The sequence below is a fragment of the Piliocolobus tephrosceles genome, chromosome X (assembly GCF_002776525.5).
Source record: "Piliocolobus tephrosceles isolate RC106 chromosome X, ASM277652v3, whole genome shotgun sequence".
Classification (NCBI taxonomy): domain Eukaryota; kingdom Metazoa; phylum Chordata; class Mammalia; order Primates; family Cercopithecidae; genus Piliocolobus; species Piliocolobus tephrosceles.
This window is the reverse complement of record NC_045455.1, coordinates 57,666,865-57,693,141: the sequence shown is the minus strand read 5'-3', so window position 1 is coordinate 57,693,141 and position 26,277 is coordinate 57,666,865. Positions and strand designations below refer to the sequence as shown.

The following is a 26,277-nucleotide window of genomic DNA, read 5'->3' as shown; positions in this document are numbered from 1 at the left end:
GGAAGAGTTGCCACTGTGGAGTCAGGGCCTCTCCTCTGAGGCTCCAGCTGCAGATAGCCACGCTTCCTGCTGACAGTCGAGCCAAGGTCTTCCCGAACGATGGCTGAAAAAGCCTTTATAAAACAGAATGTGAACCCTGGAGCCTACAGCTCCTGGTGGGAGTCGAAGAAGGGAACAGTAGGAGCTGCCTATAATTTTCTTTGTCTGTGGCAGCAGAACAAGGGAAAAAAGTGTCACAAACATGAGGGAGAGGAAATGAGAGATCTTTATGCTGAGCCACTAAATTCACTGGAGGCTGAAAACCACAAAAGTAAGTTCACATAAAACACGACTTGGCATTTCACCTGGTATGTTTGAGAACTTTGGGTGCAAGGATTTTTAAATTATAACTGTCTCATCTGTAGACAGGAAGAAATGATCTTGTCTGAAAACCTGAGACAAAGCTATAGGACCCTGAGTGCCTACATCTGTGAAGGTCTAATTAGAGAAGCAATTTATTATAGAGATTTGACGTTAGAAAATTGATGGAGCTGGTAAAACAGTGTCTGCAAGGCCATTGTCTTTGCATTTGATACTGGAGCTTGATGTCTGCTGGGCAGGCAGTCTGGAAGGAATGGGTGGATGTAAATCAAGTAGGGAGAACAAGGATAAGCTCAAACCATGTCAGTTTCTCACTGTCTCCTGCAGGAGAAGATGGACTCTTCTTCACAGAGGTAAAATACACACCTGGGCCAGGAGTCAGAGAAGCTGAAAAAGGATGTAGGGGAAGGCATAGCAATTGCAGGTGTGGCTGCTGCCTTAAACACCAATGAGGTGAGCAGGCAGATAAGGAGCAAGGTATATGAGCCACAAAAGCACTTGGTGGCCCTGCCGCAATAGTCTAAGCATAAAAACAGTATGACTGCTGTTAACGTTTGTGACCCCAAACCTTGCACAAAAATGTAACTTGTGGTACAGCTTAATTAGAAACAGACAGAGAAGGGGGTTCTAGGAAATGCAACACAGCCCTGTCAGTTCAACATGTTACAAAGCCACCACATGCCTTCAGAATTAACTCATGACTTTAAATGGAAGGTAGATGGCATATAGATGTTATATTAGTTTCCAAGGGCTGCTATAGCAAAGTAACAAAAACTAGGTAGCCTAAAACAAAAGAAATGTATTCTCTTATAGCATTAGAGGCTAGAAATCCAAAATCAAAGCATCGGCAAGGGCATGCTTCCTCCAAAGGCCCTTCAGAGCCTAGGGAAGAGTCCTTCCTTGCCTCTTCAAGTTTCTGGTGGTTGCCAGCAATCCTTGGCATTCTGTGACTTGTGGCAGCCTGGTCCACTCTCTGCCACTCCCTTTATATGGCCTTCTTCCCTGTGACCCTGTGTGTCTTCCCCTCTCTTATAAGCGCACAAGTCATACTAGATTTAGAGCCCACACTAATTCTGTATGACCGCATCATAATATAATTAATTATATCTGCAAAGACGCTATTTCTGAAGTAAGTCGTATTCTGAGGTTCTATATGGACATGAATTTTGTGGGGGACAGAATTCAATCCAATACAAGTTTTATAAGGGAACATCTAGAACAGAAAATGAACAAAAATCTTAGAACAGAGGGTTCAAGCAAAGAATGTGGGCGCTTATAAAAGGAGCAGCTTTGTTCCAAATAACTATGTGTTCAGGAGTGTAGTTAGGATATCAGTTAGACCCTAAATTTGTTGACATTAGGCACAGAAATATCTATAAGACTCAAAGGCATGTGTTTACTGTTTTCTCATTTATCTCATTTATTTTCTCATGCAGCATACCACGTTGTTATTCAAAAGAGAAAATATAGGCTCAGAGAGAGATTAAATAATATGCCCAAACTATGCCATCAGAAAGTCGGCCGAGCGCAGTGTCTCACGCCTGTAATCCCAGCACCCGGGGAAGCTGAGGCAGGTGGATCACATGAGCTCAGGAGTTCGAGACCAGCCTGATCAACATGGTAAAACCACGTCTCTACCAAAAAAATACAAAAATTAGCCAAACATGGTGGTGCATGCCTGTAATCCCAGCTACTCTGCAGGTTGAGACATGAGAATTGCTTGAACCCTGGAGGTGGTGGTTTCAGTGAGCCAAGATAATGCCACTGCACTCCAGCCTGGGCAACCCTGTCTCAAGGAGGGGAGAAAAAAGAAGAAGAAAGTGGTGGAGCAAGGAATTGAACTCAGGAGTGTTAGATTCCATAGGGCATGTTTTTTTATTACCCTCATCATGTAACAATATAACACTCGCTAAAGTGAATGTTAGCAAACTTCTTCAGGCCATCTCTTACTTATTCTTCAATGCTTATATTAGGTCTTCTCTGAAGACTCCCCTAACTGCCCAGGACAAAGTGGATTCCTCTGACCTCCCACATTGAGATCACAATTCCACTCTTGTCCTCATTCCATTGTATTATGTTATCTATTTGTACATCTGTTTCCTGTCTTATGGGTAGCTACCGTATCTTGTCACTGCAGCAGCCCCAGTACCTAGCCCAGTGCCTGGAACATAATAGGAACTCAAAACTTGACTGATTCAAGTCCTCCAAAGAAGGTGCTTCATTTTATAAAAATTTCTAGAGATGTTACGTCTGTATCCTTCCCCCATATACTATTCTCTGACTTTAGAGAATCCAAACTCTTCTTTATACCAAATAAAATACTGCTACTTCAATGCAAATTCTTATTTCTTTTCTCTTTTCTGAGGATGTACACAACTGGTTTTGAAAATTTCCAAAAAATATCAGGTAATTGTATGTGTCCATTTTTCTTTTCCTGGTTAAATAACTCAATTGATAATCTAACTTTATGCTTTTTTTTTTTTTTTTTTTTTTGAGACGGGGTTTTGCTCTGTCACCCAGGCTGGAGTGCAGTGGTATGATCTGGGCTCACTGCAACCTCCGCCTCCCAGGCACAGGTGATTCTTGTGCCTCTGCTTCTCGAGTAGCTGGAACTACAGGTGCCAGCCATCATGCCCAGCTAATTTTTGTATTTGTAGTAGAAACGGGATTTCACCATGTTGGCCAGGCTGATCTCGAACTCCTGACCTCAAGTGATCCACGTGCCTCAGCCTCCCAAAGTGCTGGGATTACAGGCGTAAGCCACCACGCCCAGCAATTTTATGCTATTTTTAAAAACCCTGTTAACTATACTAATGAACACACTTAAATGTTTATCATTTTATTTTTGGTTTCAGGTCATCTCATAAACTAAAAAATCCTCATGAACCCTAGCCATGCTTTCGATTCTATTTTTTCCCGTGCGTCTTCTCCACTTCCTGCTACCTTGTCTATAACTCTAGGAACCAGCATTTGTCTTCATTAGACTATCTCAGTACTCCAAGGAAACAGATCACCATGAAAACTATACCAAAGAGGAAAAACAGTCAAGGAAAGAGTAATTTGAGACCGCCACCTGATTTGGGGCTCACTTACTCCCACGGGACTTTCAACAGCTAAGTTTTATTCCTGTTTTTCTAATAGCCTTTCATGTGCTCAGTCCTGTGTTATCCACAGTAGAGGCTACAACATCACAAAAGGCCAATGTATTTGAGTTCCATGGCCAGCTCTTGTTTCCTTAAATGTTTTAATCCATGCCCAGTGATGTCCTAGATTCTGGTTATTCAAAATGCAGTCCACAGACCAGCAGCAGCATTACCTAGGAGACTGTTCAAAATGCAGAATCTCTGGCCCGTCCTTAGACTTAGTGTCGCAGAATCCACATTATGACAAGTCTTATGGCTAATTCACATGTACATTAATTTTTGAGATGCACATCTCAGCTGTGAGATAGATGAAACAGCCTTGGATTGGCATCAAAAGACCTAGGCTGGTTCTGTTCTATTTCTACTTGAGTGACCTTTGGAAAATCACTTTGCATTTCTGACCCTCAATTCCCTCAACAGTATATGAAAAATGTAAAGTGATCCAAGAGTCACTTGCATCACATTCTTAAGTCCTACCCTGTAATTACTGAATCAGAATTTCTCAGAGGTTTACATTTTTAACAAGCTTCCCAGGTGATGCTTAGGCACATTTTCGTTTGAATCACTATAGTCAATAAATATAAGGAACAGTCTTTTCTATGTCAACATCAGCGCTAGTGATATGTGCATCAGTTCCAGTAATGCCAAAAAAGGAGCAGTAATTGGAATAATCTCTAAGTTGACATCTGTATTATACTTTGTCTTCTCTCTTTAACCTCCATCATAGATGAAGAAGTTATAGCCTTTCCTTAAACTGAATCATAACAAGAGGATTGCTTTATAGGAGAACTACGAAGACTGGCAATCATTCTAAACTATTCATCCAAAACAAAGGAGCATGGTGCCTAGTGGGTTATTGTACTATCAGTGGCTATTCATTGCTCTTCTGATTTGTCTAAGAATACCAAAAAGGTTTCCAAGGAGATGTGGCTTTCCACTTCTCCTTCACAAGATGTTTCTACACCTGGCAGTTAAATGAAATGCTGAAAACCAAATGCTTTCTTCTTACTGCTGTGCAAGCTTTCTAGATCAAAGAAATCCCTTCAGCAGTCCTATAAAATTAAGTTAGGGAGCAAAATGATGGAATTCAACATTTAGTGAGCCTCTCCTCATGCTGGTCACTGTTCTAGTGATTCTATTGCTACTGATTCAGAAAGTTTCCACTGCAGTTCTAGCAGGCAAAGTTTATTTGTTGCATTTTCCAGATGATGACAAGAATTACTGTTGGACACATTACTTACTGTTTTATGTGTAGGTTTTATTCTGGGGTCCATTTTGCTCATTAGAGTCTCAAAAAAATATAAATAAACAAAAACCCTAAAAACTAGTACTCTAAGAGTACCTAAGTTACAATTCACTTACCATTGAATCTCATTTATTATTCTTAACCGTATAGTATCGTGCAACTTAATTCATGAAATATTAGTTAGTGTTTGTTTTGCTATTTTGGCTATTGATATGTAGGGTGAGGGAAGACTACACATCACTAAATGATAATAGCCTGGGAAGACTGTCTCACATTTTTCATAGGCTATTAATAATAAGGTGAATACAAATAAATGTGTTCATATCATGTGAGATGGAATAAAAAATATGCTGTTAGGAAAGAGCCTGCAGAGTTTCCAAAGAAGGAAGCACTGGTATCTGGCTGAAGGGACAGGCAAGGTATAGGAAAGGATCTCATTGTGCTGTGATGGAAAGTTGAGCACTGCAGGAAAAAGCTCACATAAGCAAAGGTAGGGAGGTCGGGAAGTTCAGGGTCTATTCAAACAAACAGTTAAGCCCCATCTGGTTGGTTTGGGTTGGTTGTGGCCAAAGAAATATGCAGGAGAAACCTGCAAAGGGGAGATGATATTATGGAGAGCCTTGAATGTGAAGCCAGGAAGCATGTCATATGTTCAGAAGGTTTGGGAACTAAAGGGTGTTTAGTTAGAGCTGCACTTTAAACTCGCTCTAGCAGCACCATGTAGGGTGTTTGGAAGAGAAAAAGAGTCTGTGGACAGGGAAGAGAGCAATAGTCAAACCATCTTTTCCTTTTAAGTGGAAAGGGGCAGGGGTTGCCCCTCCAAAGCCAAGGCTCATTGTTCCCCACTTAGGATCTGAATATGCAGAATTATGGAGATTAACCATAGCTATGACTGGTATGAGAGTTTGGGCTGGAGAAAGTGTTATCAGTAAATCCACCTTATCACCTCGAAAACCAAGACAACAGATTGATTTACACTACTATTTCCACACAGCCAAAAATATCACTACGGCAATCAACAAAAAGTCAATTCAAAGATGGGACAGTAAAGATTATGTGGACTTATGCCCTTCCCCCTGTTGCTAATGTCCCCCAACCACCTCTCACACAACCTATTCCCCCCCACTCCACATTCACAAAAAAGAGTACCATCCCAAAATATGTATACTATCTATATGGAGTCCAACAAAATGGGTAAAATCTCTGGGAGGATCCACTGTCATTAATTTTGTTCTGTGTATAATTTGTGCTATTGGTTTATTGTTCATGCGTAAAACTGGAAAAAATGTTCTTCAATCCAATCGTGATCAGTGCCAAGTTATGATTGCTATGGTTCATTTAAATCAGAGAAAAGGGGGAGATGTAGGGAGACACCCTGAAACTATTGCTATGGAATAAAAGATGAAATACTCCTGATTATTGTAAATACAAAGTTGCATGCAGGATTGTGTAAAGAGAATGCCAGGTTGGACTGCCAGAATGAGCCAATAGCGCATGATGTGCTTTTCCCTGCAGAGAGCCTATGAACGGATGTGCAGTCAGGGAGATTTCACATCACCAAGATTCCTCTCCCAGAAAAGCAGATGTTCATAGCTCTGGGAATGGAATGTGACCCTTGTGGAGAGCTTATAAATGGACAAATGAGGGGCGCCTGTTCATATGGATAAGATAGGGCTATAAATGCCCTCATCTTGCCACGGCTCTTCTAGGCCTCTTTAGGGTTAAGGCATACTCTCTTATGAGAATTTCTGGTCTAACCAGTTGTCTAGCTTCACGTCCTGTTTCTGTAGATTGTTTGTAACCAGCTTTTGCTGCAACTCTTACTGCTGATTAATATCTTGCTAATCATAGGTTATGGAAAGACTGTGTTTCTGTTTTAAGGCTCTGTTAGAAATTACTGATGCACACACTATATTGTAAATTCTTCTCTCTGTATACTGTACTTCTGCATACAGATGTTATATTAAAGAATTACTTCATCCCCATGTGACCATCACCCCTCATAGTCAAACGACCATAAATCCCTCACTAACCTACCCCCGCCGTTACTAAACTTAATAATAAATGCTGGTGTATCCAGTGCATTGGCGGCACCGCGGGACCAGAAGGCAGTGACCCCCCGGACCTAGCTTTCACTATCTTGTGTGTCTATTATTATTTCTCGACCTGCTGATCCACTTGGGAACAAAGAAAGAGTCCCATTGCATTGTGCGCTGCTGGCCAGATCCCACAATAAGTCAAACCAAAGACCCTGAACAAGTGCAAGTGGAAAGGGGCAGTTGCCGTGAGAAACGTCCCTGGAGCAGAATGTATGCACCTTGCCAGGACACTGAGCAACAGCAGGAAGGAGGGAAGCACTCATATCAACAAGAAGGAATGCAGAGAGGAAGCCACCTGTGGCCCCTGATGTCACCCCAAACCGCATTTATACTCCAGCTTGGTTCCATTTCCTTAACCTCTCTAAACCTGTAAACTTATTTGTAACACAGGAAGAATAATCTTACAGGGCTGTTTTGAGATGTGACTGAGCAAACTTGTAAAATGCCTCATTCAGAGTGCTCCTGATACCTTGAGTTCCTCCTCCTCCTAAGTCCTCTTACTCAAATCGTGGTGGATGGACCAGCAGTGGCATCATGACCTGGAAACATGTTGGAAATGTAGATTCCCAGGCCCCACCCCAGACCCACTGAATCTGAATCTGCATTTGGATATTATCCCCCCAAATTTCTGCACATTAAAACTTGAAAAGTATTACCCTATGTAATCATTCTAGAATGCTCCCCATCCAGGTCCCCCAGCTTCTCCCTGACTTCTAGCCTTAACGCTACCTTTCCTTACCCCACTTCTCACCCTCAAGAAAAAAAGAAAGAAAAAGGAAAAAATGAAGGGAAAAAATGAAGAGAAAAAATGTAGTACAGCCTGGAAAAATGCCTTGTGAGTAGAGTATAGAAAAACTAATTTTTTCTTTCAGTAAAATTGTCACAAGAAGGCATTTTTAAAATAGTTCTAAAATGTGAGTTACAGAAATGTTTGAAGAAAAATGATTTCCAAAGACACATATAGTTGGCAGTTTCTCTGCTATGTTTGTGGGGGGTGGGGATAGCTCATTATTTTATCAGCGCACCCATAGTCAAGCTTTTAAAATGATGGATAAAAGGAAAATGCAGTGCTCTAGTGACAGTAGTAATCCAATTTTATAAGGCAACAATCAGGACCTGTGGCCGAGAGAGAAAAACCTTTGATTTTGTGGATTAAGGATCAAACTCGGTTCTGAATGCCTTTGCATTTGGCCACCATTCAAACCAAAGCTTTTAGGCTCTTGACATTATGAAGCAACAACATAGTCACAGATCAAAGGATGGAGAATTCTCTGCATGTCGAGGTTAGCTTGGCCTCTGCCAACACAGGTATTCTCTGCATAACATCAGCAAGCACAGAGAAACTACTAAGTTGGTGAGCTGACGGCTCAAGGCAGCAAAAACAGACATTCTGATTCCAAGCACAGAGAGGACAGCAGGATGATCTCTAAGGCCTATGCCTGCGAAGGGGCATTCATAAGGAAAGGAGAGCCACAAAACAAACAGCCCTGGATCAACATCTCAAAAGTTTATCCAACAGAGACCTAGGTCTACCCACAACAGTCCTCAAAATACTTTTCAAAATCTTGCTGGGAATATCCTACTGAATCCACTAACCCTGATAAGAATCAGCAACTGACAGAATATCCTCTGATTTGATTTCAGTATAAATAAGTGAGAAATATGTAGATTAAAAAGTATATGCAGTTGATTGAATAGTACATTACAAGTAACATAATTTTAGATTATTAGCGATAGCACCACTATAACCGAGAATAAATAATAAGAATGGTGACAGTCTTAATAACTTCCCAGTGATACAGATAGGAGACAAGGAAATACTGGGTAGAAGAGGGAAGTTCTTCGTTAAAGACCCTACCTTCAGTACTAGAAACACATGATCCTAAATGGGAACAGGCATTCCTGTTTTCATGCCCAAATGTTACCTTTTGGTTTGCCATGCTCCCCCATTCTTAAACCCATACAAACCCCAAACTCCAGGCTGCACAAGCAGATGAGCAGACAGAGAAGCAGGAGAGCAGTAGAGAAGGAGAGAAGAGAAGGAGCATCTGAATGTCAAGAGGAGTTCGGCTGGGGATGGCAAAGGAAAAACTTACGGCTGGATGGCCAAACTCCAGGGAAGATCATCTTCCCACTCCACCTGCCTTTCAGCTTTCCATCCATCCCACTGACAGCCATCTCCAACACTCAATAAAATCCTCACATTCATCCTTCAAGTCCATGTGTGACCTGATTCTTCCCGGACACCTGGACAAGGACCCAGGTACCAAGAGGGCACTGAGCTGGTTAACACTTAAGCTGTCCATGGATGGCAAGGCTAAAATAGCACTGTAACACAAGCCCACTTGGGCTTCAGGAGTCGCAGGCTCCCACCCCTAGATGCTCCTGTGGGGCTGGAACCCAGGGGTGCTCGCTCCAGTTCCTACACGTGCCTGTCCACATGCTCCCCGTCCTGTAGGGGATTTGAGCGCCAACAGCAGCTGAACAGAGGAGCCACACCCCTGTCTTACATCCTCTGCAAGGGGGGTAAGGGAACTCTCCCATTTTACCAGTGAGTTCTTGAGTGAGTTACAAGCTACATTTTAAGTGCCCATAATGTTGTCAATGATGATAATATAATAACTAATTTCCATTTATTGAGTAATTACTCTCTATGAGAGACTGTTATTACAAAATGTTGCCATAAGGGTGGTATATAAAATTTCCATCCTACAGATGATGAAACAGAGGCACAGAGAGGTTAAGTATCTTATCTGAAAATTGATAGGTGATAAAAAGATGAACCTAGCCATCATATTTATATCTTTCAAACCACAAAGTCCTTTTCACTAATTAACGCTGCCTCTGCTAAGTCATCCTGCCTAACTGCATCTCAGCCTTCTCATTTGTAAAACAAAGACGTTAGCTAGATCACCTCCCACGTCCTTTCTAGCCCTGATAAACTTCGATTCTTTGTGAGCTTAGGTTAGCTGTATAGAGTAATGTGATGATAAATCTTATGTGTCAATTTGGCTAAGCTAAGCTATGGTGCCCAGTTATTTAGTCAAATAGTAGACTAGATGACGTGATCAAGGTATTTCTTTTCTTTCTTTCTTTTTTTTTTTTTTTGAGACAGAGTCTTGCTGTGTCACCCAGGCTGGAGTGCAGTGGCGCAATCTCGGCTCACTGCAACCTCCACCTCCCGGGTTGAAGCCATTCTCCTGCCTCAGCCCCCAGAGTAGCTGGGACTACAGGCGTCCGCCACCACACCTGGCTAATTTTTTGTATTTTTTTAGTAGAGACGAGGTTTCATCGTGTTAGCCAGGATGGTCTCGATCTCCTGACCTCGTGATCCACCAGCCTTGGCCTCCCAATGTGCTGGGATTACAGGCATGAGCCACTGCACTGTGATAAAGATATTTCTTAGATGTGATTCACATTTATATTCAGTTGACCTTAAGTAAAGGAGAATATCCTTGTTAATATGGGTGGGCCTCAGTCAGTCAAAGGACTTAAGAGCAAAAACTGAGGTTTCACAGGGAAAAAGCAATTTTGCCTCAGCTCTTAACCAAGATTCCAGTATGGCAACCCTACAGATGTTAGACTTACCAGCAGCAATCCCTTTAAATGTAGATATATATACATACTATTTGTTCTGCTTCTCCAGAGAACCCTGACTCATATAAGTATGAAGTAAAATCATTTATAGATTTTGAATATGATGTTTTGCAATAATTAGGCCTACATCAGAGCACTAAACACAATCAAAAGTAGGTATATTAAAGCGACCTCATTAAGATGGAGGAATAGGAAGACCCAGAGCCTCCTTTTTCCATAAAAACACTTATTCCACAATACCTGACAAATTTTCTCTATGTAAAATTCAGAAATGAGCTAAGAGGCTCTTGCAACCCAGGTGAGTCTTAAACCAGCCCAGATTGAAGGAAGAACTAAAAATGGTGGCATTATCTCACTATAGTTCCTCCCCTTTGCATGGTGAAACTCCTATCTCCTGGCTTCTTCCTGGGGAGAGAAACAAAAGGCTGAACCATACATCTAATGTTGTGACTTTTGTCAGGGGACTTCAGAAGAGCCCGGTTTTGGTTTTGCCTGTCTGGAAGTGCTGATGAAACCCAGCATGTTCTAGATGCCTGGGAAACACTGATAACAAAAGAGCTGTGTGGTAAGCTGCTGCTCCAGAAAACCCACAGTATAGCGGACAGAAGTTGATACAGCTCTGTGACCTCTCCTTTAGGGAGAAAGAGAAGAGTGAAACGTAAGTCTCATGTTCCAGCTTTTCAGGGGGCTACCCAAGGGACTGGTTTCTGTCTAGCCTGCCTTGGGGTACTTAGGGGACCCAACATAGTCTTGATGGCACTGAGGACAAGAAAGAGTGAGGAGGTGTGTTTCAGTTTCAAAGAACACATGCTACAGCAGACAGTTACCAGAGGAAGCCAGAAAATATGAGCTTCCGAAAAAAAGAAAGAAAGAAAGAAGAAGGAAGAAAGAAAAAGACAAAGGAGTAGAAAAACAAGAAACAACCAGCTGATCTAATTGGAAATCTACATGTACAAGTTCAGAGAAGACAAACATGCAAAAAAAAGATTTGAGAAGGTCCCAAAATCTCTAGCCAGGCTGATTGGTGAAGGTTCCCTTTATGAAGCCAGTCCATAAAGACTGGAAGAGTTGCTATTTTTCAAATGTGGGATAACCACACAAAGTTACAAAACCAATGAAGAAACAAGGTGAAAAGTCCCAATTAAAGAAACAAAATAAATCTCCAGACACCAACCCTAAAGAGGTGGAGATATATAAATTACCTGACAGGAATTGAAAATAACTGTCAATAAAATGTTCAATAAGATAAAAAAGACACATAAACAAAATGAGAATTTCAACAAAAATATACATTCTTTAAAGAAAGAAGCAAATAGAAAACTTGCAGCAGAAGAATGCAGTTACTGAAGAGAAAAATGTACTAGAAGAGTTCAACAGCAGTCTTGATCAGGTACAAAAAAAATCAGTAAACTAAAAGACAGGTGATTTGAAATTATTCAGTCAGAGATTCAAAAAGAAAAAAGAATGACAAAGATTAAAAAGCCTAAGGAACTTACAGGATACGACCAAGCAGACCAACGAATACATTATAGGAGTTTCATAAGAACAGAGAGAGATAAAGGAGCAGAAAACTTCTGTAAAGAAATAATGGTTGAGAACTTCCTGAATCTGGGGAAGGAAATGGACATCCAGGTTTAAACATTCCAATGAATTTCAAATAAGATGAATTCAAAGAAGTTAGCACTGAGATACCTTATAATCAAATCATCCAAATTCAGAAACAGAGAGAATTTCAAAAGCAGAAAGAGAAAAACAACTCATCACATAAAAATACACTCCATGAAACTATCAGCAGATTTTTCAGCAAAAACATCATAGGCCAGAAGGAAGTAGGGTTATATATTCAAAGTGCAGAAAGAAAACAAACTGACAATAAAATACACTATATACTGCAAAACTGTCCTTCATAAATGGAGAGATGAAGACTTTCCCAGATAAGCAAAAGTTGTGGAAGTTCATCACCATGAGACTTGCCTAATAAGAAACACTAAAAGGAATCCTTCAAATTTAAACAAAAAGATGCTAAACAACAACACAAATGTATCTGAAAATATAAAGCATGCTGGTAAAGGCCAATATATAAACAAATATTGAATTTTGTAATACTGTAATAGTGGTGCATAAATGACTTTTGATTCTGGTGGAAGTTATAAGACAAAAGTATAAAAAATAACTATAACCACTAAAATATGCTAATGGGGACACAATATAAAAAATAATTTGTTATATCAGTATCATAAGTTTGGGGGGAAAGAGTGAAGTGCAGAGTTTTGTATGTGATTAAACTTAATTTGTATGAGCTTTAACTAGATCATTGTAACTATGTTTTATGTAAGCCCTATGGTAACCACACAGAAAATACCCAGAATAAAAAAGAAAATGAAATGAAAAATGTTATTACAAAAATATCAACAAAACACAAAATATTGTAAGAGAGGAAAAGAAGGACAAAAGAGCTATCAGACACATACAAAGGAATAAAATGCAGTAGTATGTCTTTCTTTATAATTAATTACTTCACATGTAAATGCATCAAATTCCCCAATCAGAAAACATAAGGTGGCTTAATGAATAAAAATTAAACAAGATCCAACTATGTGCTGTCTACAAAATACTCACTTTAGATTTAAAGACACAAATAGGCTGAAAGTAAAAGGATTTTTAAAACATTTTTTAAAAGGACATTTCATGCGAATTGTAACCAAAAGAGCACAGCTGGCCATATTTATCTAGGCAAAATATACTGTAAGTTGAAAACTGTTACAAGAGACAAAGACATTATATAATGGCAAATTGTCAATTTACCAGGAAAATAAAAAATATATATAAATATATAATGCAGCCAACATTATAGCACCTAAAATATGAAGCAAACATTGACATAATTGAAGGGAGAAATACACAACAACACAATAATAGGAGATGTCAGTACCCCAATTTAGATAACAAATAGAACATCAAAACAGAAAAATCAATAAAGAAACACAGGACTTGAATAACACTAAGGAACAAATTGACCAAACACATATACAGAACATTTCGCCCAACAGCAGCAGAATACACATCCTTCTCAAGCACACACAGAACATTCTCCAAGACAGAATCACACATTAGGTCAAGAAAGAAGTCTTAACAAATGTAAGAACACTGAAATCATACCAAGTTTATTTTCCAGCCACAATGTAATGAAACTAGAAATCAAAAGCAGAAGTAAAACTGGAAAATTCACAAATATGTGGAAGTTAAACAACGCACTATTGAACAACCCACAGGTCGAAGAACAAAGTCAAAGGGGAAATTAGAAAATATCATTAAACAAACGAAAATGGAAACATAGCATTCCCAACACTTATGAGATGCAGCAAAAGCAAGACTAAGAGGGAAGTTTATAGTAAATGCCTACACTAGAAATGAAGAAATAATTCAAATGGACAACTTAATTCTAGATCTCAAAGAAATAAAAAAAGAAAAGCTAAGCACAAAGTTACCAGATGGAAGGAAACAATAAAGATCAGTGCAGAAATAAATAAAATAACAATAGAAACATAATAGAAAAAAAAAATCAATGACACTAAGAGTTGTTTTTTGAAAAGACCAACAAAAGCAAGACAAACTTAAAAAAAAGAGATGACTCAAATAAAATCAGAAGCAAAAAAGGGGACATAACAACTGATACCACAGACATCATTACAGACTATTATAAACAACTATAGTCTAACAAATGGATAAATTCCTGGACACATACAACTTACCAAGATTGAATCATGAAGAAACAGAAAGCCTCAATAAACCAATAATGAATAATGAGATTAAAGCCTTAATAAAAAGTTGCTCGTCAAAGAAAAGCCCCGGTGGCTTTACTGTTGAATTCTCCCAAACACGTAAAGAACTAATACCAATTCTACTCACAGCCTTCAAAAACATTAAAGAGAAGGAACACTCTCAAACTCAATTTATGAGGCCAGCATTACTGAGATAAAGACATCACAAGAAAATAAAACTACAGGCCAATACTCTGATAAATGTATATGCAAAAGTCCTCCACAAAACACCAGCAAACAGAATTCAACAGCACATTAAAGGCATCATATGCCATGACCAACTGGGATTTATTCCAAGGATGCGAGGATGATTCAACTTACACAGATCAATAAATGTGATACATCATAGCAACAGAATGAAGGACAAAAACCATATAATCATCTCAATAGACTCAGAAAAAGCACTGATAAAATTCCGTATTCCTTCATGATAAAAGCTCTCAACAAATTAGCCATAGAAGGAATATATTTCAACATAATGAAGACCGTATATGACAAACCGTCAGTTAACATCATACTCAATGGTGAAAAACTGAAACTTTTCCCTCTACGATTAAGAACACAGCCAGGATAAGAACAACACAGCCAGGATTCCTACTCTTGCCACTTCTTTTTAACAGAATAATTTGGCTAGTACTGGAAGTCCTGGCCAGAGCAATTAGGTAAAAGAGAGAAAAGGCAATCAAATCCAAAAGGAGGAAGTAAAATTATCTCTGTTTACAGATGACATGATCTTATATATAGAAAACGCTAAGGATCCCACAAAATCTATTAAATAAATTAATTCATTAAGATTGCGGCTGGGCACAGTGGCTCATGCCTGTAATCCCAGCACTTCGGGAGGCCGAGACAGGCAGATCACGAAGTTAGGAGATCGAGACCATCCTGTCTAACACACGGTGAAACCTTGTCTCTACTAAAAATACAAAAAAATTAGCTGGGCATAGTGGCAAGTGCCTGTAGTCCCAGCTACTCAGGAAGCTGGGACAGGAGAATGGCGTGAGCTAGGAGTGAGCCGAGATCCCGCTACTGCACTCCAGCCGGGGTGAGAGAGAGAGAGACTCTGTCTCAAAAAATAAAACAAACAAACAAAAATAATGCAAGACTCAAAATCAACAGCTATGTTACTATATACTAACAATGTCCAACTCGAAAAGGAAATTAAGAAAACAATACTGTTTATAAAAGCATCAGAGAATAAAATAATTAGAAAAAAGCTTAACGAAGGAGAGAAAAAAACCTATATACTGAAAACTACAAAACATTGCTGAAAGAACTTAAAAAGATACAAATAAATTTGAAGACATCCCGTGTTCATGGGTTAAAAGACAATATTGTTAAAATGTCCATACTACTCAAAGCTATCTGCATATTCAGTGCACTGTGTATCAAAATCCCACTGGTATTTTTTACAGAAATAGAAATAATATTCCTGAAATTTATATGAAACCACAAACAATCCTGAAGAGCCAAAACAATCTTAAGGAAAAAAAAAAAAAATAGCTAAAGGCCCCACACTTCCTTGATTTCAAAGCATTTTGCAAGTTACAGAAATTTAAATGGTATAGTACTAGCACAAAGACAGACATACAGACCAATGGAACATAACAGAGCACAGAAATAAACCCACACTCACATGGTCAACTGATCTTCAATAACAACACAAAGAATTTACAATGGGGAAATGATTATTTCCTCCGCAAATGATGTCGGGGAAAACTGGATATCCACATGCAAAAATAAATTGTACCTGTATCTTACACCATACACAAAACCAACTCAAAATGGTTTAAAGACTTAATGTAACACCTGCAACTATAAACTCCTAAAAGAAAACACAGAGAGGAAGATTTGTGACATTAGTCTTGGCAATGGTGTCTCGCATATGACACCAATAACACAGGCAATGAAAGCAAAAATTGACAAGTGAGACCACATCAAATTTACAAAGCTTCTGTAAACTACAAAGCAAATGAAACAATCAATAGAGTGAAATGGAAGCTTATGGAATAGGAGAAAATACTTGCAAACCACATATCTAACAAAGGGTTAATATTCAAAATATATAAGGAATGCCAACAACTCAATAGCAAAAACCAGTCCTATTGTGTCCTTAATTGGTGGGTTCTTGGTCTCACTGACTTTAAGAACGAAGCAGCAGACCCTCGTGGTGAGTGTTACAGTTCTTAAAGACAGTGTGTCTGGAGTTTGTTCCTTCAGACATTCAGATGTGTCTGGAGCTTCTGCCTTCTGGTGGGTTCGTGATCTCACTGTCAGGAGCGAGGCCGCAGACCTTCGTGGTGAGCGTTACAAATCTTAAAAGCAGCAGATCTGGAGTTGTTTGTTCTTCCCAGTGGGTTCGTGGTCTCAGTTGCTTCAGGAGTGAAACTGCAAACCTTCATGGTGAGAGTTACAGCTCATAAAGGCAGCGTGGACCCAAAGAGTGTGCAGCAGCAAAACATACTGCAAAGAGCCAAAGAACAAACCTACCACAGTATGAAAGGTGACCTGAGCCAGTTGCCACTGCTTGCTGGGCAGCCAGCTTTTATTCCCTTATCTGGCCCCACCCACATCCTGCTGATTGATCCACTTTACAGAGAGTTGATTGGTCCATTTTGACAGAGTGCTGATTGGTGCATTTACAATCCTTGAGCTAGACACAGAGTCACAGAGTGCTAGTTAGCTAGATACAGAGTTAGCTAGATACAGAGTACCAATTGGTGTATTCACAAACCTTGAGCTAGACACAGAGTTCTAATTGGTGTATTTACAAACCCTGAGCTAGACACAGAGTGCTGATTGGTGCGTTTACAATCCTTGAGCCAGACACAGAGTGCTAGATGGAAAAGTTCTCCAAGTGGCCACTAGGTTAGCTAGATACAGAGTGCTGATTGGTGCACATAGGATCCTCTGGCTAGATATAAAAGTTCTCCAAGTCACCATCCAGTTCAGGAGCCCATCTGGCTTCTCCCAGTGGATGCTGCGCTAGGCTTGCAGGCCGAGCTGCCTGCCAGTCCCCAGCCCCGCCTGCACTCCTCAGCCCTTGGGCTGTCCACAGGACCAGGCACCACAGAGCAGGGGGCGGCGCCCCTCGGGGAGGCTCAGGCCTGCACGGGAGCCCACCACAAGGGGAGGAGCTCAGACATGGTAGGCTGCAGGTTCCTAGCCCTGCCCTGCGGGCAGGCAGCTAAGGCCCCGGGAGAATTTGAGTGCAGCTCCAGCGGGCGGTACTGCCGGGGGACCTGGCGCAACCTCCACAGCTGCTAGCCCGGGTGCTAAGCCCCTCACTGCTCTGGGCTGGTGGGTGCCGGCCAGCCGCTCTGTGTGCGCCCGCGGAGCCCGCTCCCATGGGAACTCACACCAGCCCGTGAGCGCAGCCCCGGTTCCCGCCTGCGCGTCTCCCTCCACACCTCCTGACAAGCAGAGGCAGGAGGCTCCGGTCTCAGCCATCCCAGAGAGGGGCTCCCACGATGCCATGGCAGGCTGAGGGGCTCCTCAAGCGCTGCCAGAGTGGACTGTCGAGGAGGTGCTGAGAGTGAGGGCTACTAGCACATTGTCACCTCTCACTTACAAAATAAACAAAATCGTTGAATAGACGTTTCTCCAAAGGCGACATACAAATGGCCAACAGGAATATGAAAAGGTGCTCAGCATCACCAGTCATCAAAGAAATGCAAAACTACAATGATATATCATCTCGCACCTATAAAAAAATAAATTTTAAAAAAGAATATAGGCCGAGGCAGGCAGATCACTTGAGGTGAGGAGCTCGATACCAGCCTAGCCAATGGGATAAAACCCCATCTCTACCAAAAACACAAAAATTACCTGGGCGTGGCAGTGGGTGCCTGTAATCTCAGCTATGCAGGAGGCTGAGGCAGGAGAATCACTTGAACTCAGGAAGCGGAGGTTGCAGTGAGCCAAGATTGTGCCACTGCACTCCAGCCTGGGTGACAGAGCAAGATTCTGTCTCAAAAAAAAAAAAAAAAATATATATATATATATATATATATAATTGTGTGTATATATGTGTGTGTGTGTATATATGGGTAAACAAGGATGTGGAAAAATTAATTGGAACCCTTATGCACTGTGAGGAATGTAAAATGGTGGAAGCCACTATGATGAAAATCTAAAAATAGAATTACTATATGATCCAGCTTTCTGAGTTTTAATCCAAAAAAACTGAAATCAGGATCTCAAAGAGATACTTGCAGTCCCATATTCCTTGCAACGTTGTTCACAATAGCCAAGACGTACAAACAACCTAAATGTTCATCAGTGAATAAATGGACAAAAAAGTGACATATACATATAACTGAATTGTATTTGGCCTTAAGGAAGGAAATCTTGTCATATACCAACATGGATGAACCTTCAGGACATTATGCTAAGCAAAATAAGCCAGTCACAAAAGGACAAATACTGTATCATTCCACTTATATGAGGAGTCTAATTCAACAAAGCAGAAAATAGAATGGTGGCTGTCAGGAGCTGGGGTGACAAGAAATGGGGAGCTGCTTTTCAATGGGCATAAAATTTCAATCATGCAAGATGAAAAAAGTTCTAGAGATCTGCTGAACATTGTGCTTATAATTAACAATATTGTCATGTATGCTTAAATATTTGCCAAGACAGATCTCGTGTTATGTATTTTGTATCAAAGTTAAAAGTACATATGTTAAAATTGAAAGTAAAAACCAAATAAGTGGAAAGAATTACAGTAGTATAAATTTTGCTTCTAGACCTATGGCCAGCCACAGTTCAAAACTGCTTTTGGTTTTGTTTTTCAAAGTATATTCCATAATTTTCCATGGCAACTTCCTCCATTACCCTTAGGAAGTTTTTCTTTAAATGTGTCCTAACTCTGTCATTAAATATGGCATTTGTTTAAGTTTAATTTTTGTTTGTTTGTTTTTTTGAGACAGTCTCGCTCTGTTGCCCAGGCTGGAGTGCAGTGGCTCGATCTGGGCTCACTGCAAGCTCCGCCTCCCGGGTTCACGCCATTCTCCTGTCTCAGTTTCCCGAGTAGCTGGGACTACAGGCGCCCGCCACCACCCCCGGCTACTTTTTTGTATTTTTAGTAGAGACGGAGTTTCACTGTGTTGACCAGGATGGTCTCAATCTCCTGACCTCGTGATCTGCCCACCTCAGCCTCCCAAAGTGCTGGGATTACAGGCGTGAGCCACCCCACCGGGCCAAGTTTAAATATTTTCTTTGGTACTTGTCCATACCCCTGGGATTTGTTTGTGTGTGCTTTTCCTTCCTTATACCATAAATATTTTTTTAAAATGACTCAGACTTTCCTTGGTGTTGTCCAGCAGATTGATGATCTTTAAACTTCATTATGCACTTGAGGCCAGAAGTTCAAGACCAGCCTGGGCAACATGGCAAAATCCCATCTCTACTAAAAATACAAAAGTTAGCCCAGCATGGTGGTTTATGCCTATAATCCCAGGTACTCAGGAGGCTGAGGCAGGAGGATCACTTGAACCCAGGAGGGGAAGGTCAGTGAGCCAAGATCATACCACTGCTCTCCAGTCTGGACAACAGAGTGAGACCCTGTCTAAAACAAACAAACAAACTTCATTTTAAAATAACCAATGCAGCCAGCAAGGTAGTTATCTCGTCTGATTTTATTTTCTTGGTTATACTTTTCACTTTGTTACATAGGCCTTGCCTTTCTAATGCCAGGAATTACATTCAATTTACCTCTTCTCTCCACATGTAACTATAATATTTAAATTTAAATTATTTAGAATTATATAAAATCTAAATTTTAGTATCCTAGTCACATTACCCACATTTGAAGCACTCAACAGCCACATGTGACTAGATTACTGTATTGGACAGCACAGATACAGAATATTTTTATCATTGCAGGAAGTTCTATTGGATGGCTCTGTTCTAGATCCTATCCTTACCCTCCAAAATCCCTACTCATAATTAGAATATTAGCAGAACACAGCCTCTAAAGAAATCTCACTTGTCTCATCTGAAAAGTGAGGATAACACTTTTTTGACTCAGGAAAGAGGACTGACTCACATTTCCCTTGAGGTTCCTTACCAGTATGATAGCCTCATTTCTGTGAACCCACTAAAACTTGACCCTTGGTCAGGAAGATAACTCCATTATTATGATATTTCTCTGGAAACAATCAAATTTGAATGACATCATTTCAATTCACAGCTTCTTTGCCAAGAATATAACCTACTTAAGTGTAGGAACTGCATTCCAGCTCCACAAATTCCTTATTAGGTCCAAAATGGCAGGTGGTACTTAAACCATATCAGTTTTTTCACACCCCAGCAGGCCTTGAAATCACTGTGCTAAGAGAATCAGCCTCTCAAAGAAGGGTCACAGCATGCCTATAAGAAGACATCTGGGAAGCAGAACATTTATTTTAAAATGCAAACTATGTAGTCCTGCAAGTAATTAATTGGGAACATAAGTTGGATTTGAACTAAAACGGAACCTTTGATTACACTTAATGTCAGCTGGATGATTAATGTATAAAGTGTTTGCTGTTTACTAAACAAAGGATTTGTCTTTTTTTCCCATCTGAAAAATTTTGTCTAAAACACTTATTTTCAGAGATGTGATCATTTCTTTGGCACTTACTGGACTGTTAAATTGAATTCATGCTGTCCTTCCATGTTTCCCAGCCTACTCAGGAAGTATGAAAATGGGAACTGATGAGCAAGGCCTGGACATGTTTCCACATCTACTGTGTCCACGTTTGTTAATGCAAGTCAGCCCTGCACAGAGATCTACCACCCGGAACAAGAAAAATGGTGAGCAGTATACTTCGCTGCTTGGGCAGCTTTCACTCCATGTCTAAAACAGTTTCCTAAATTGGGATATTACTCATTTTTATCATAACCCTTGTGGAGATTAATGTGTTATATCAGAAACCATCTAAAATACACAGATATACTTAAATGACCATAATTCCCAGTGAAAAATATAACAGGAAAGATTACAAACCACTCTCCCCTACCCTTCGAGTCTTAATCTTGGCTCTAGGTTTTCCTGAGCAGGAAAAACGAATTGGGGGAGATGTGAGTGATTCTCTCCATCCTTGCACTAACTTTCCTAATCTTTAATTGTGCCAAATCAACTTCATTGTGTTATTCTTGGCTTCTCACCTCATGAGGAACCAGAAGTTTGTAAGCCCATAGAGGAAGCAGTGTTTTTTTTTACCCTGGGGCTCATCAACCTCCAGAAAATAAAAGTAAAATTATATAAAAACCTGCATTTTTTTTTTTTCTTGGGAGAAGGCTAATAGTTTTCATTGGATTTTGAAAGAAGTCCATGATCCAGAAAAGACTCAATTTTGATGGATTTGGAATAGAATCAAGTCACTGATGAAGTTACTGCCTCTGCCACTAGTCGGGGCAGTGAGTGGGTACAACACAGCAGCCAGAGTTCTGTAAAAAAGAACAGAACCTGCGTGCTGCTGAAGTCAAGAGCCCTTCTCTCATTCCAGCTTTTAATAGTTATGCGATCAATTAACACTGGTGATAGACTTTAAGTCCCGTGATATTGTGATTTATAATGAGAAATACATATTTGGTCTGTAATCTCATTTCTGACACACTGCTCCTAAAATCCTAGTAATTTCCTAAGTGATAAGAGCTTTGGAAGTATCTTTGGTTATAATATTTGGTCTTTTGTTCCGGGTTCCTAAACTAGCTCCAGAGTATCTCTTGTTATTCATACCAAGCCCGTTTCAACCACACCCAAGTTTATATTAATGAGGTGATTTTTCAAAAGCCCCTAGAAAATCACTGGATGGGGCTAGATGCTGGAGGAATTAATCATGTGATTAGAAGTTGGAACTTTACGGGGCAAGGAGCTGAAGCCTGAATTGATCATCCTTGGTCAGTGATTTAATGAGTCATGCCTACAGAATGAAATGTCCATGAAAACTCAAAAGGACAGGGTTTAGAGAGCTTCTGGGTTGGTGATTAAGGAGGATGACATGCCCAGAGCGGGCATGGAAGTTCTGTGTCCCTTCCTCCACGCCTTGTCCTTTGCATTGCTTCCATTTAGCTGTTCTTGAGATAACTGGAATGTAAATAAATGTTTTCCTGAGTTTTGCGAGCCACTCTAGCAAATTGTCAAACCCGAGGAGGACGTCACAGGAACCTCTGATTTATAGCCAGCCAGTCAGAAACACAGGTGAAAGGTGGCAACCTGGACCTGTCAGTGACCTAAAGTAGAAGCTGTCTTTTTTTTTTTTGAGACAGAGTCTCACTGTGTTGCCCAGGCTGGAGTGCAGTGGGATGATCTTCACTCACTGCAAGCTCCGCCTCCCGGGTTCACGCCATTCTCCTGCCTCAGCCTCCCGAGTAGCTGGGACTACAGGCACACACCACTGTGCGCAGCTAATATTTTGTGTTTTTAGTAGAGATGGGGTTTCACCATGTTAGTCAGGATGGTCTCAATCACCTGATCTCATGATCTGCCCACCGTGGCCTCCCAAAGTGCTGGGATTACAGGTGTGAGCTACCACGCCCAGCCAGTCTTACGGGACTGATCCCTTAACCTGTGGGATTTGATGCTATCTCCAAGTAGATCATGTCAGAATTGACTTAAATTGTAGGATACACACTTGGTGTCCACAGAGAATTGGAGAATTGCCTGGTGTGGAAAACCTACACATCTGGTGTCAGAAGTAAATTATTGAGGGTAGTAGAGAGTAGAGGAAAAAAACATTTTTCCTTTAGTTGGTGGAGAGAAGGAAATAGTTTTCCCTTACAGCCCTGAAAGATTTGGCTGGTGACATGCCAGAGCTCTGATTGCAATAACATTCACCATTATTTGTTGATACACATTCTTCCATTTAATCTTAATAATCCTTCAAAGTGGTATGATTACCCCATTAAAAGATGAGAAAACCAAGGATCAAACTGGCTAACTAATTTGTTCAAGATGACAAAGTTACCACATTGCAGAACGAAAATTAGAGCCCAGGTCACTCTGATTCAAAAAGCTTGCTCATTAATGATGCCCAGCTCTATAGGAATATCTGTCCAGATTCCTGGAATGCACCTTCAATTCTATCATCCCACCTAAATCTGAAAAGGTAGCACATCTCATGATTCTTCCAGCCAGGCAAAGCAAGGCTAATTTTAGAAGTCTAATGAGAAAGGATTAAGGTACTTCCTGTTAGACAGTCAACACGAGTGGCTCTCATTAGCAACAATAAAAACCCAGCTTGTACAGTAGGCAAAAGTAGCAGCCTCCGCTTTCTTTTGTGATTCTCAGCTGGGTTGCCCCTTTAAGAAGCTTAGCCCACATAGTCACATTCATAGATCCTCTAAGTCAAAATCTTTTTTAAAAACACCCAGGAGCGATCCCTAACTACCAAGGAGTAAGACATCCTTTCAGGAAAGAACATTGAAGAGGTTTATCTGAATGTCAGCAAGTTTCACCTAGTCAAAAGAAATCCATCTAGAAAAGCGATTTTATACAATTTGTGAATTTTATTCAATTCAACTTTTATTTACAGTTGCTCTATGTAGGAATTGTGCAGAACACAGCAGAAGAGGGTAAGATGTACAGAATGAGATGTTCTCCACCGGAGGTTCACAGTTCATTGGTAGAGACAGATACACACCCAATATGTATAGTCCAGCAGACAGTACTATGTTGGAAAATTGATTTCCAACAAAGTGCAAGAGGAGAACAAGAGAGGGAGACAGTGATTCTAATTGTTGGTCAGGGTAGAGACAAATGTGAGAAGAGCTTGTGGAGAGTGTGGGCTCTGTGGATAAAGGCAAGTAAGATGTGAATGAATACTAGCATCCCAAAAGCATAGAAGCAGAGGTTGTGCAGGTATCTGGAAAAACAATAATGTCCTGGGAAGGCCAGAGAGTAGAGTGACAGGCCCATCCTGTAGACCCATGCCACTCAAAGTGAGGTCAAAGCCAGAGCATCCTTGCAAACACTTAGAAACTTCAACATACAAAAAGCCCAGGTGCCACCCTGGACCAAATGCATCAGAATCTGCATTTTTACAAGATCCCCAGGTGACTCATATGCACATGAAGGTTTGAGAAACATTCCTGCAGACAGTGGGGAGCCATTGGAGGTCCCTGGGAGAGAGGAGTTATCTGTTCTTAGATGTGCTTGGGAAATGCAACTTTAGGAAGCAGAGTAGAGGGCACACAGAATTACCAAATGAATGAGCAGTTATTCAACCAACAAAATCTTTTGAAAACATGAATGTTAAGTGTTACAGCTCTTTTAGAATTGGTCTAGCAGGTTTTCTGGTTTGTACTTGAAAAACCATAGAAAGTGAAAATAGAAAATAATATGAACAGTCATCTATTAGAATGATGATTAATAAATGATACTCCTGTACTCATAGCTCCATCATATTTGACTGTAAGGTAATTACGGTATTAATTTTTAAGTGCAATTTATTCATCAGATGGGAGGATAAGGCAGTAAAATCAGGTTGTGGCCAAAAATAACATATTTTTCACTTTAGTTTACTATCTGGAATCTATGCAACCATACTATTTTAGATTATTCAGATTTTTTAATACTCTCTGAAATCTGATGGCCAAGGACCCTGTAATCCCAGATAAGATTGATCAGGCAGGCCCACCGCCCCAATTCCAGAATACTCTCTAGCAACTCATACACCCTCCCCCATTCCCCAAACACCCATTTTGAGATAGCCAGGATAATTTTCTTCATTTCCTGCCCAGACAGCTGTGGAATGTTGTAATTCATTGTTAGGCAGCTGCAGCAATCCTCCTTATAAAAGAATACATCTTGTCAAGGATATGGTTATTCTCAAATTTTGAGTTCATTTTTTAAACAGTGATGTACCCACCAGATGTAGAAAGAGTCAAACCTGAGAAACCTCAAAGGGAGGCTGGATCTAACACACGCATTCCTGCTTAGAGGTCAGTGCTACAAATACCCTCACCAGGTTGTCTGTAATCTTACTGCTTCAGCCAACAGTCCAACCCACTCCTGTTGGAAAATCCTCTGGACTCCTGAAAATAACTCCTTCCTAACTGAGTAAACCTTAACCCTCTCCTACAAGCTGATAAGAAAATGCAGCACATCTAGAAGGTGAAGAGTAGCAGATTTTCATCCTCAATTATCTCCTCCCTCTACATCCATAAAAACAGCCCTGCTATCTTCTGATCTTTACTACAAAACTAGGGAGAAGAGAGCACAACGAGATTAAAATCTCTCCACACTGTGTGAGTGCGTGTGCATGTGTGTGTGTGAGAGAGAGCGAGCATGTGTGTGTGTGTGTGTAGCTATGTGGGAGGGAGACAGAGACAGTCACATAAAAATTGAAAATTACCCCAGATGACAATAAAATAGACAAGACAGAAAACTCCAGGGAACAGCGATGATTAGAGTGAGTAGGAGTGTCGTGTGAAGGCTAAGAGGTTAGACTACTTAGATTACTTGGGAAATGTGGGATATTAGATCAAGGAAGATCCGTTACTATACCACGTCCTATAATTTAGATACTGCAAATCACAAACAGGACAAATATGAAGGAAGCTTTTCTACTCTTAACGTGGCTGCTTCTGCTTTCATAATAACCTCTCATTAGGTACAATTTTAATTTTTTAAGGCACCTTAGAGTTGGCAAAATGGATCCAGAGGCAATGAAAGTCCCTCTAGTTTCTTTTGTGAAATTGGTGTTTAACAGCTATTTGGGGAGTTTCTCCCAATAAAAATCCCATTTTTTCCCCATTTCTATTTCAGAATTTCCAATAATCATTAAATTTTGTTTGACAAGTTCAAGTAAAGCTATTTTATCACTTCATAAAATCAGTCACAAAACTCTCTTCCAAGGTAGAGAGGAGACAGAGTCTTTGTCCATCAGCACAGCCTGGAGATCTACAGAAAGTAGGCAGCAAAGGTCAACTGGCCTCACTCAATCAACAAACCTCTCTAAGCACCTTTGCATAGCTACTACCTATTATGCACTTTGCTAGGCAGAGGCTGCAAGAGGACAAATAAG

At 40.4% G+C, this 26,277-nt stretch overlaps 1 non-coding gene across 1 annotated transcript; it reads left to right on the top strand.

Moving 5' to 3' along the window:
• The first annotated feature begins 24,505 nt into the window (after positions 1-24,505).
• Positions 24,506-24,568, top strand: LOC111552025. The gene has a single exon (XR_002734533.1). It is a non-coding gene; the product is annotated as a U7 small nuclear RNA (small nuclear RNA).
• The last annotated feature ends 1,709 nt before the right edge of the window (positions 24,569-26,277 follow it).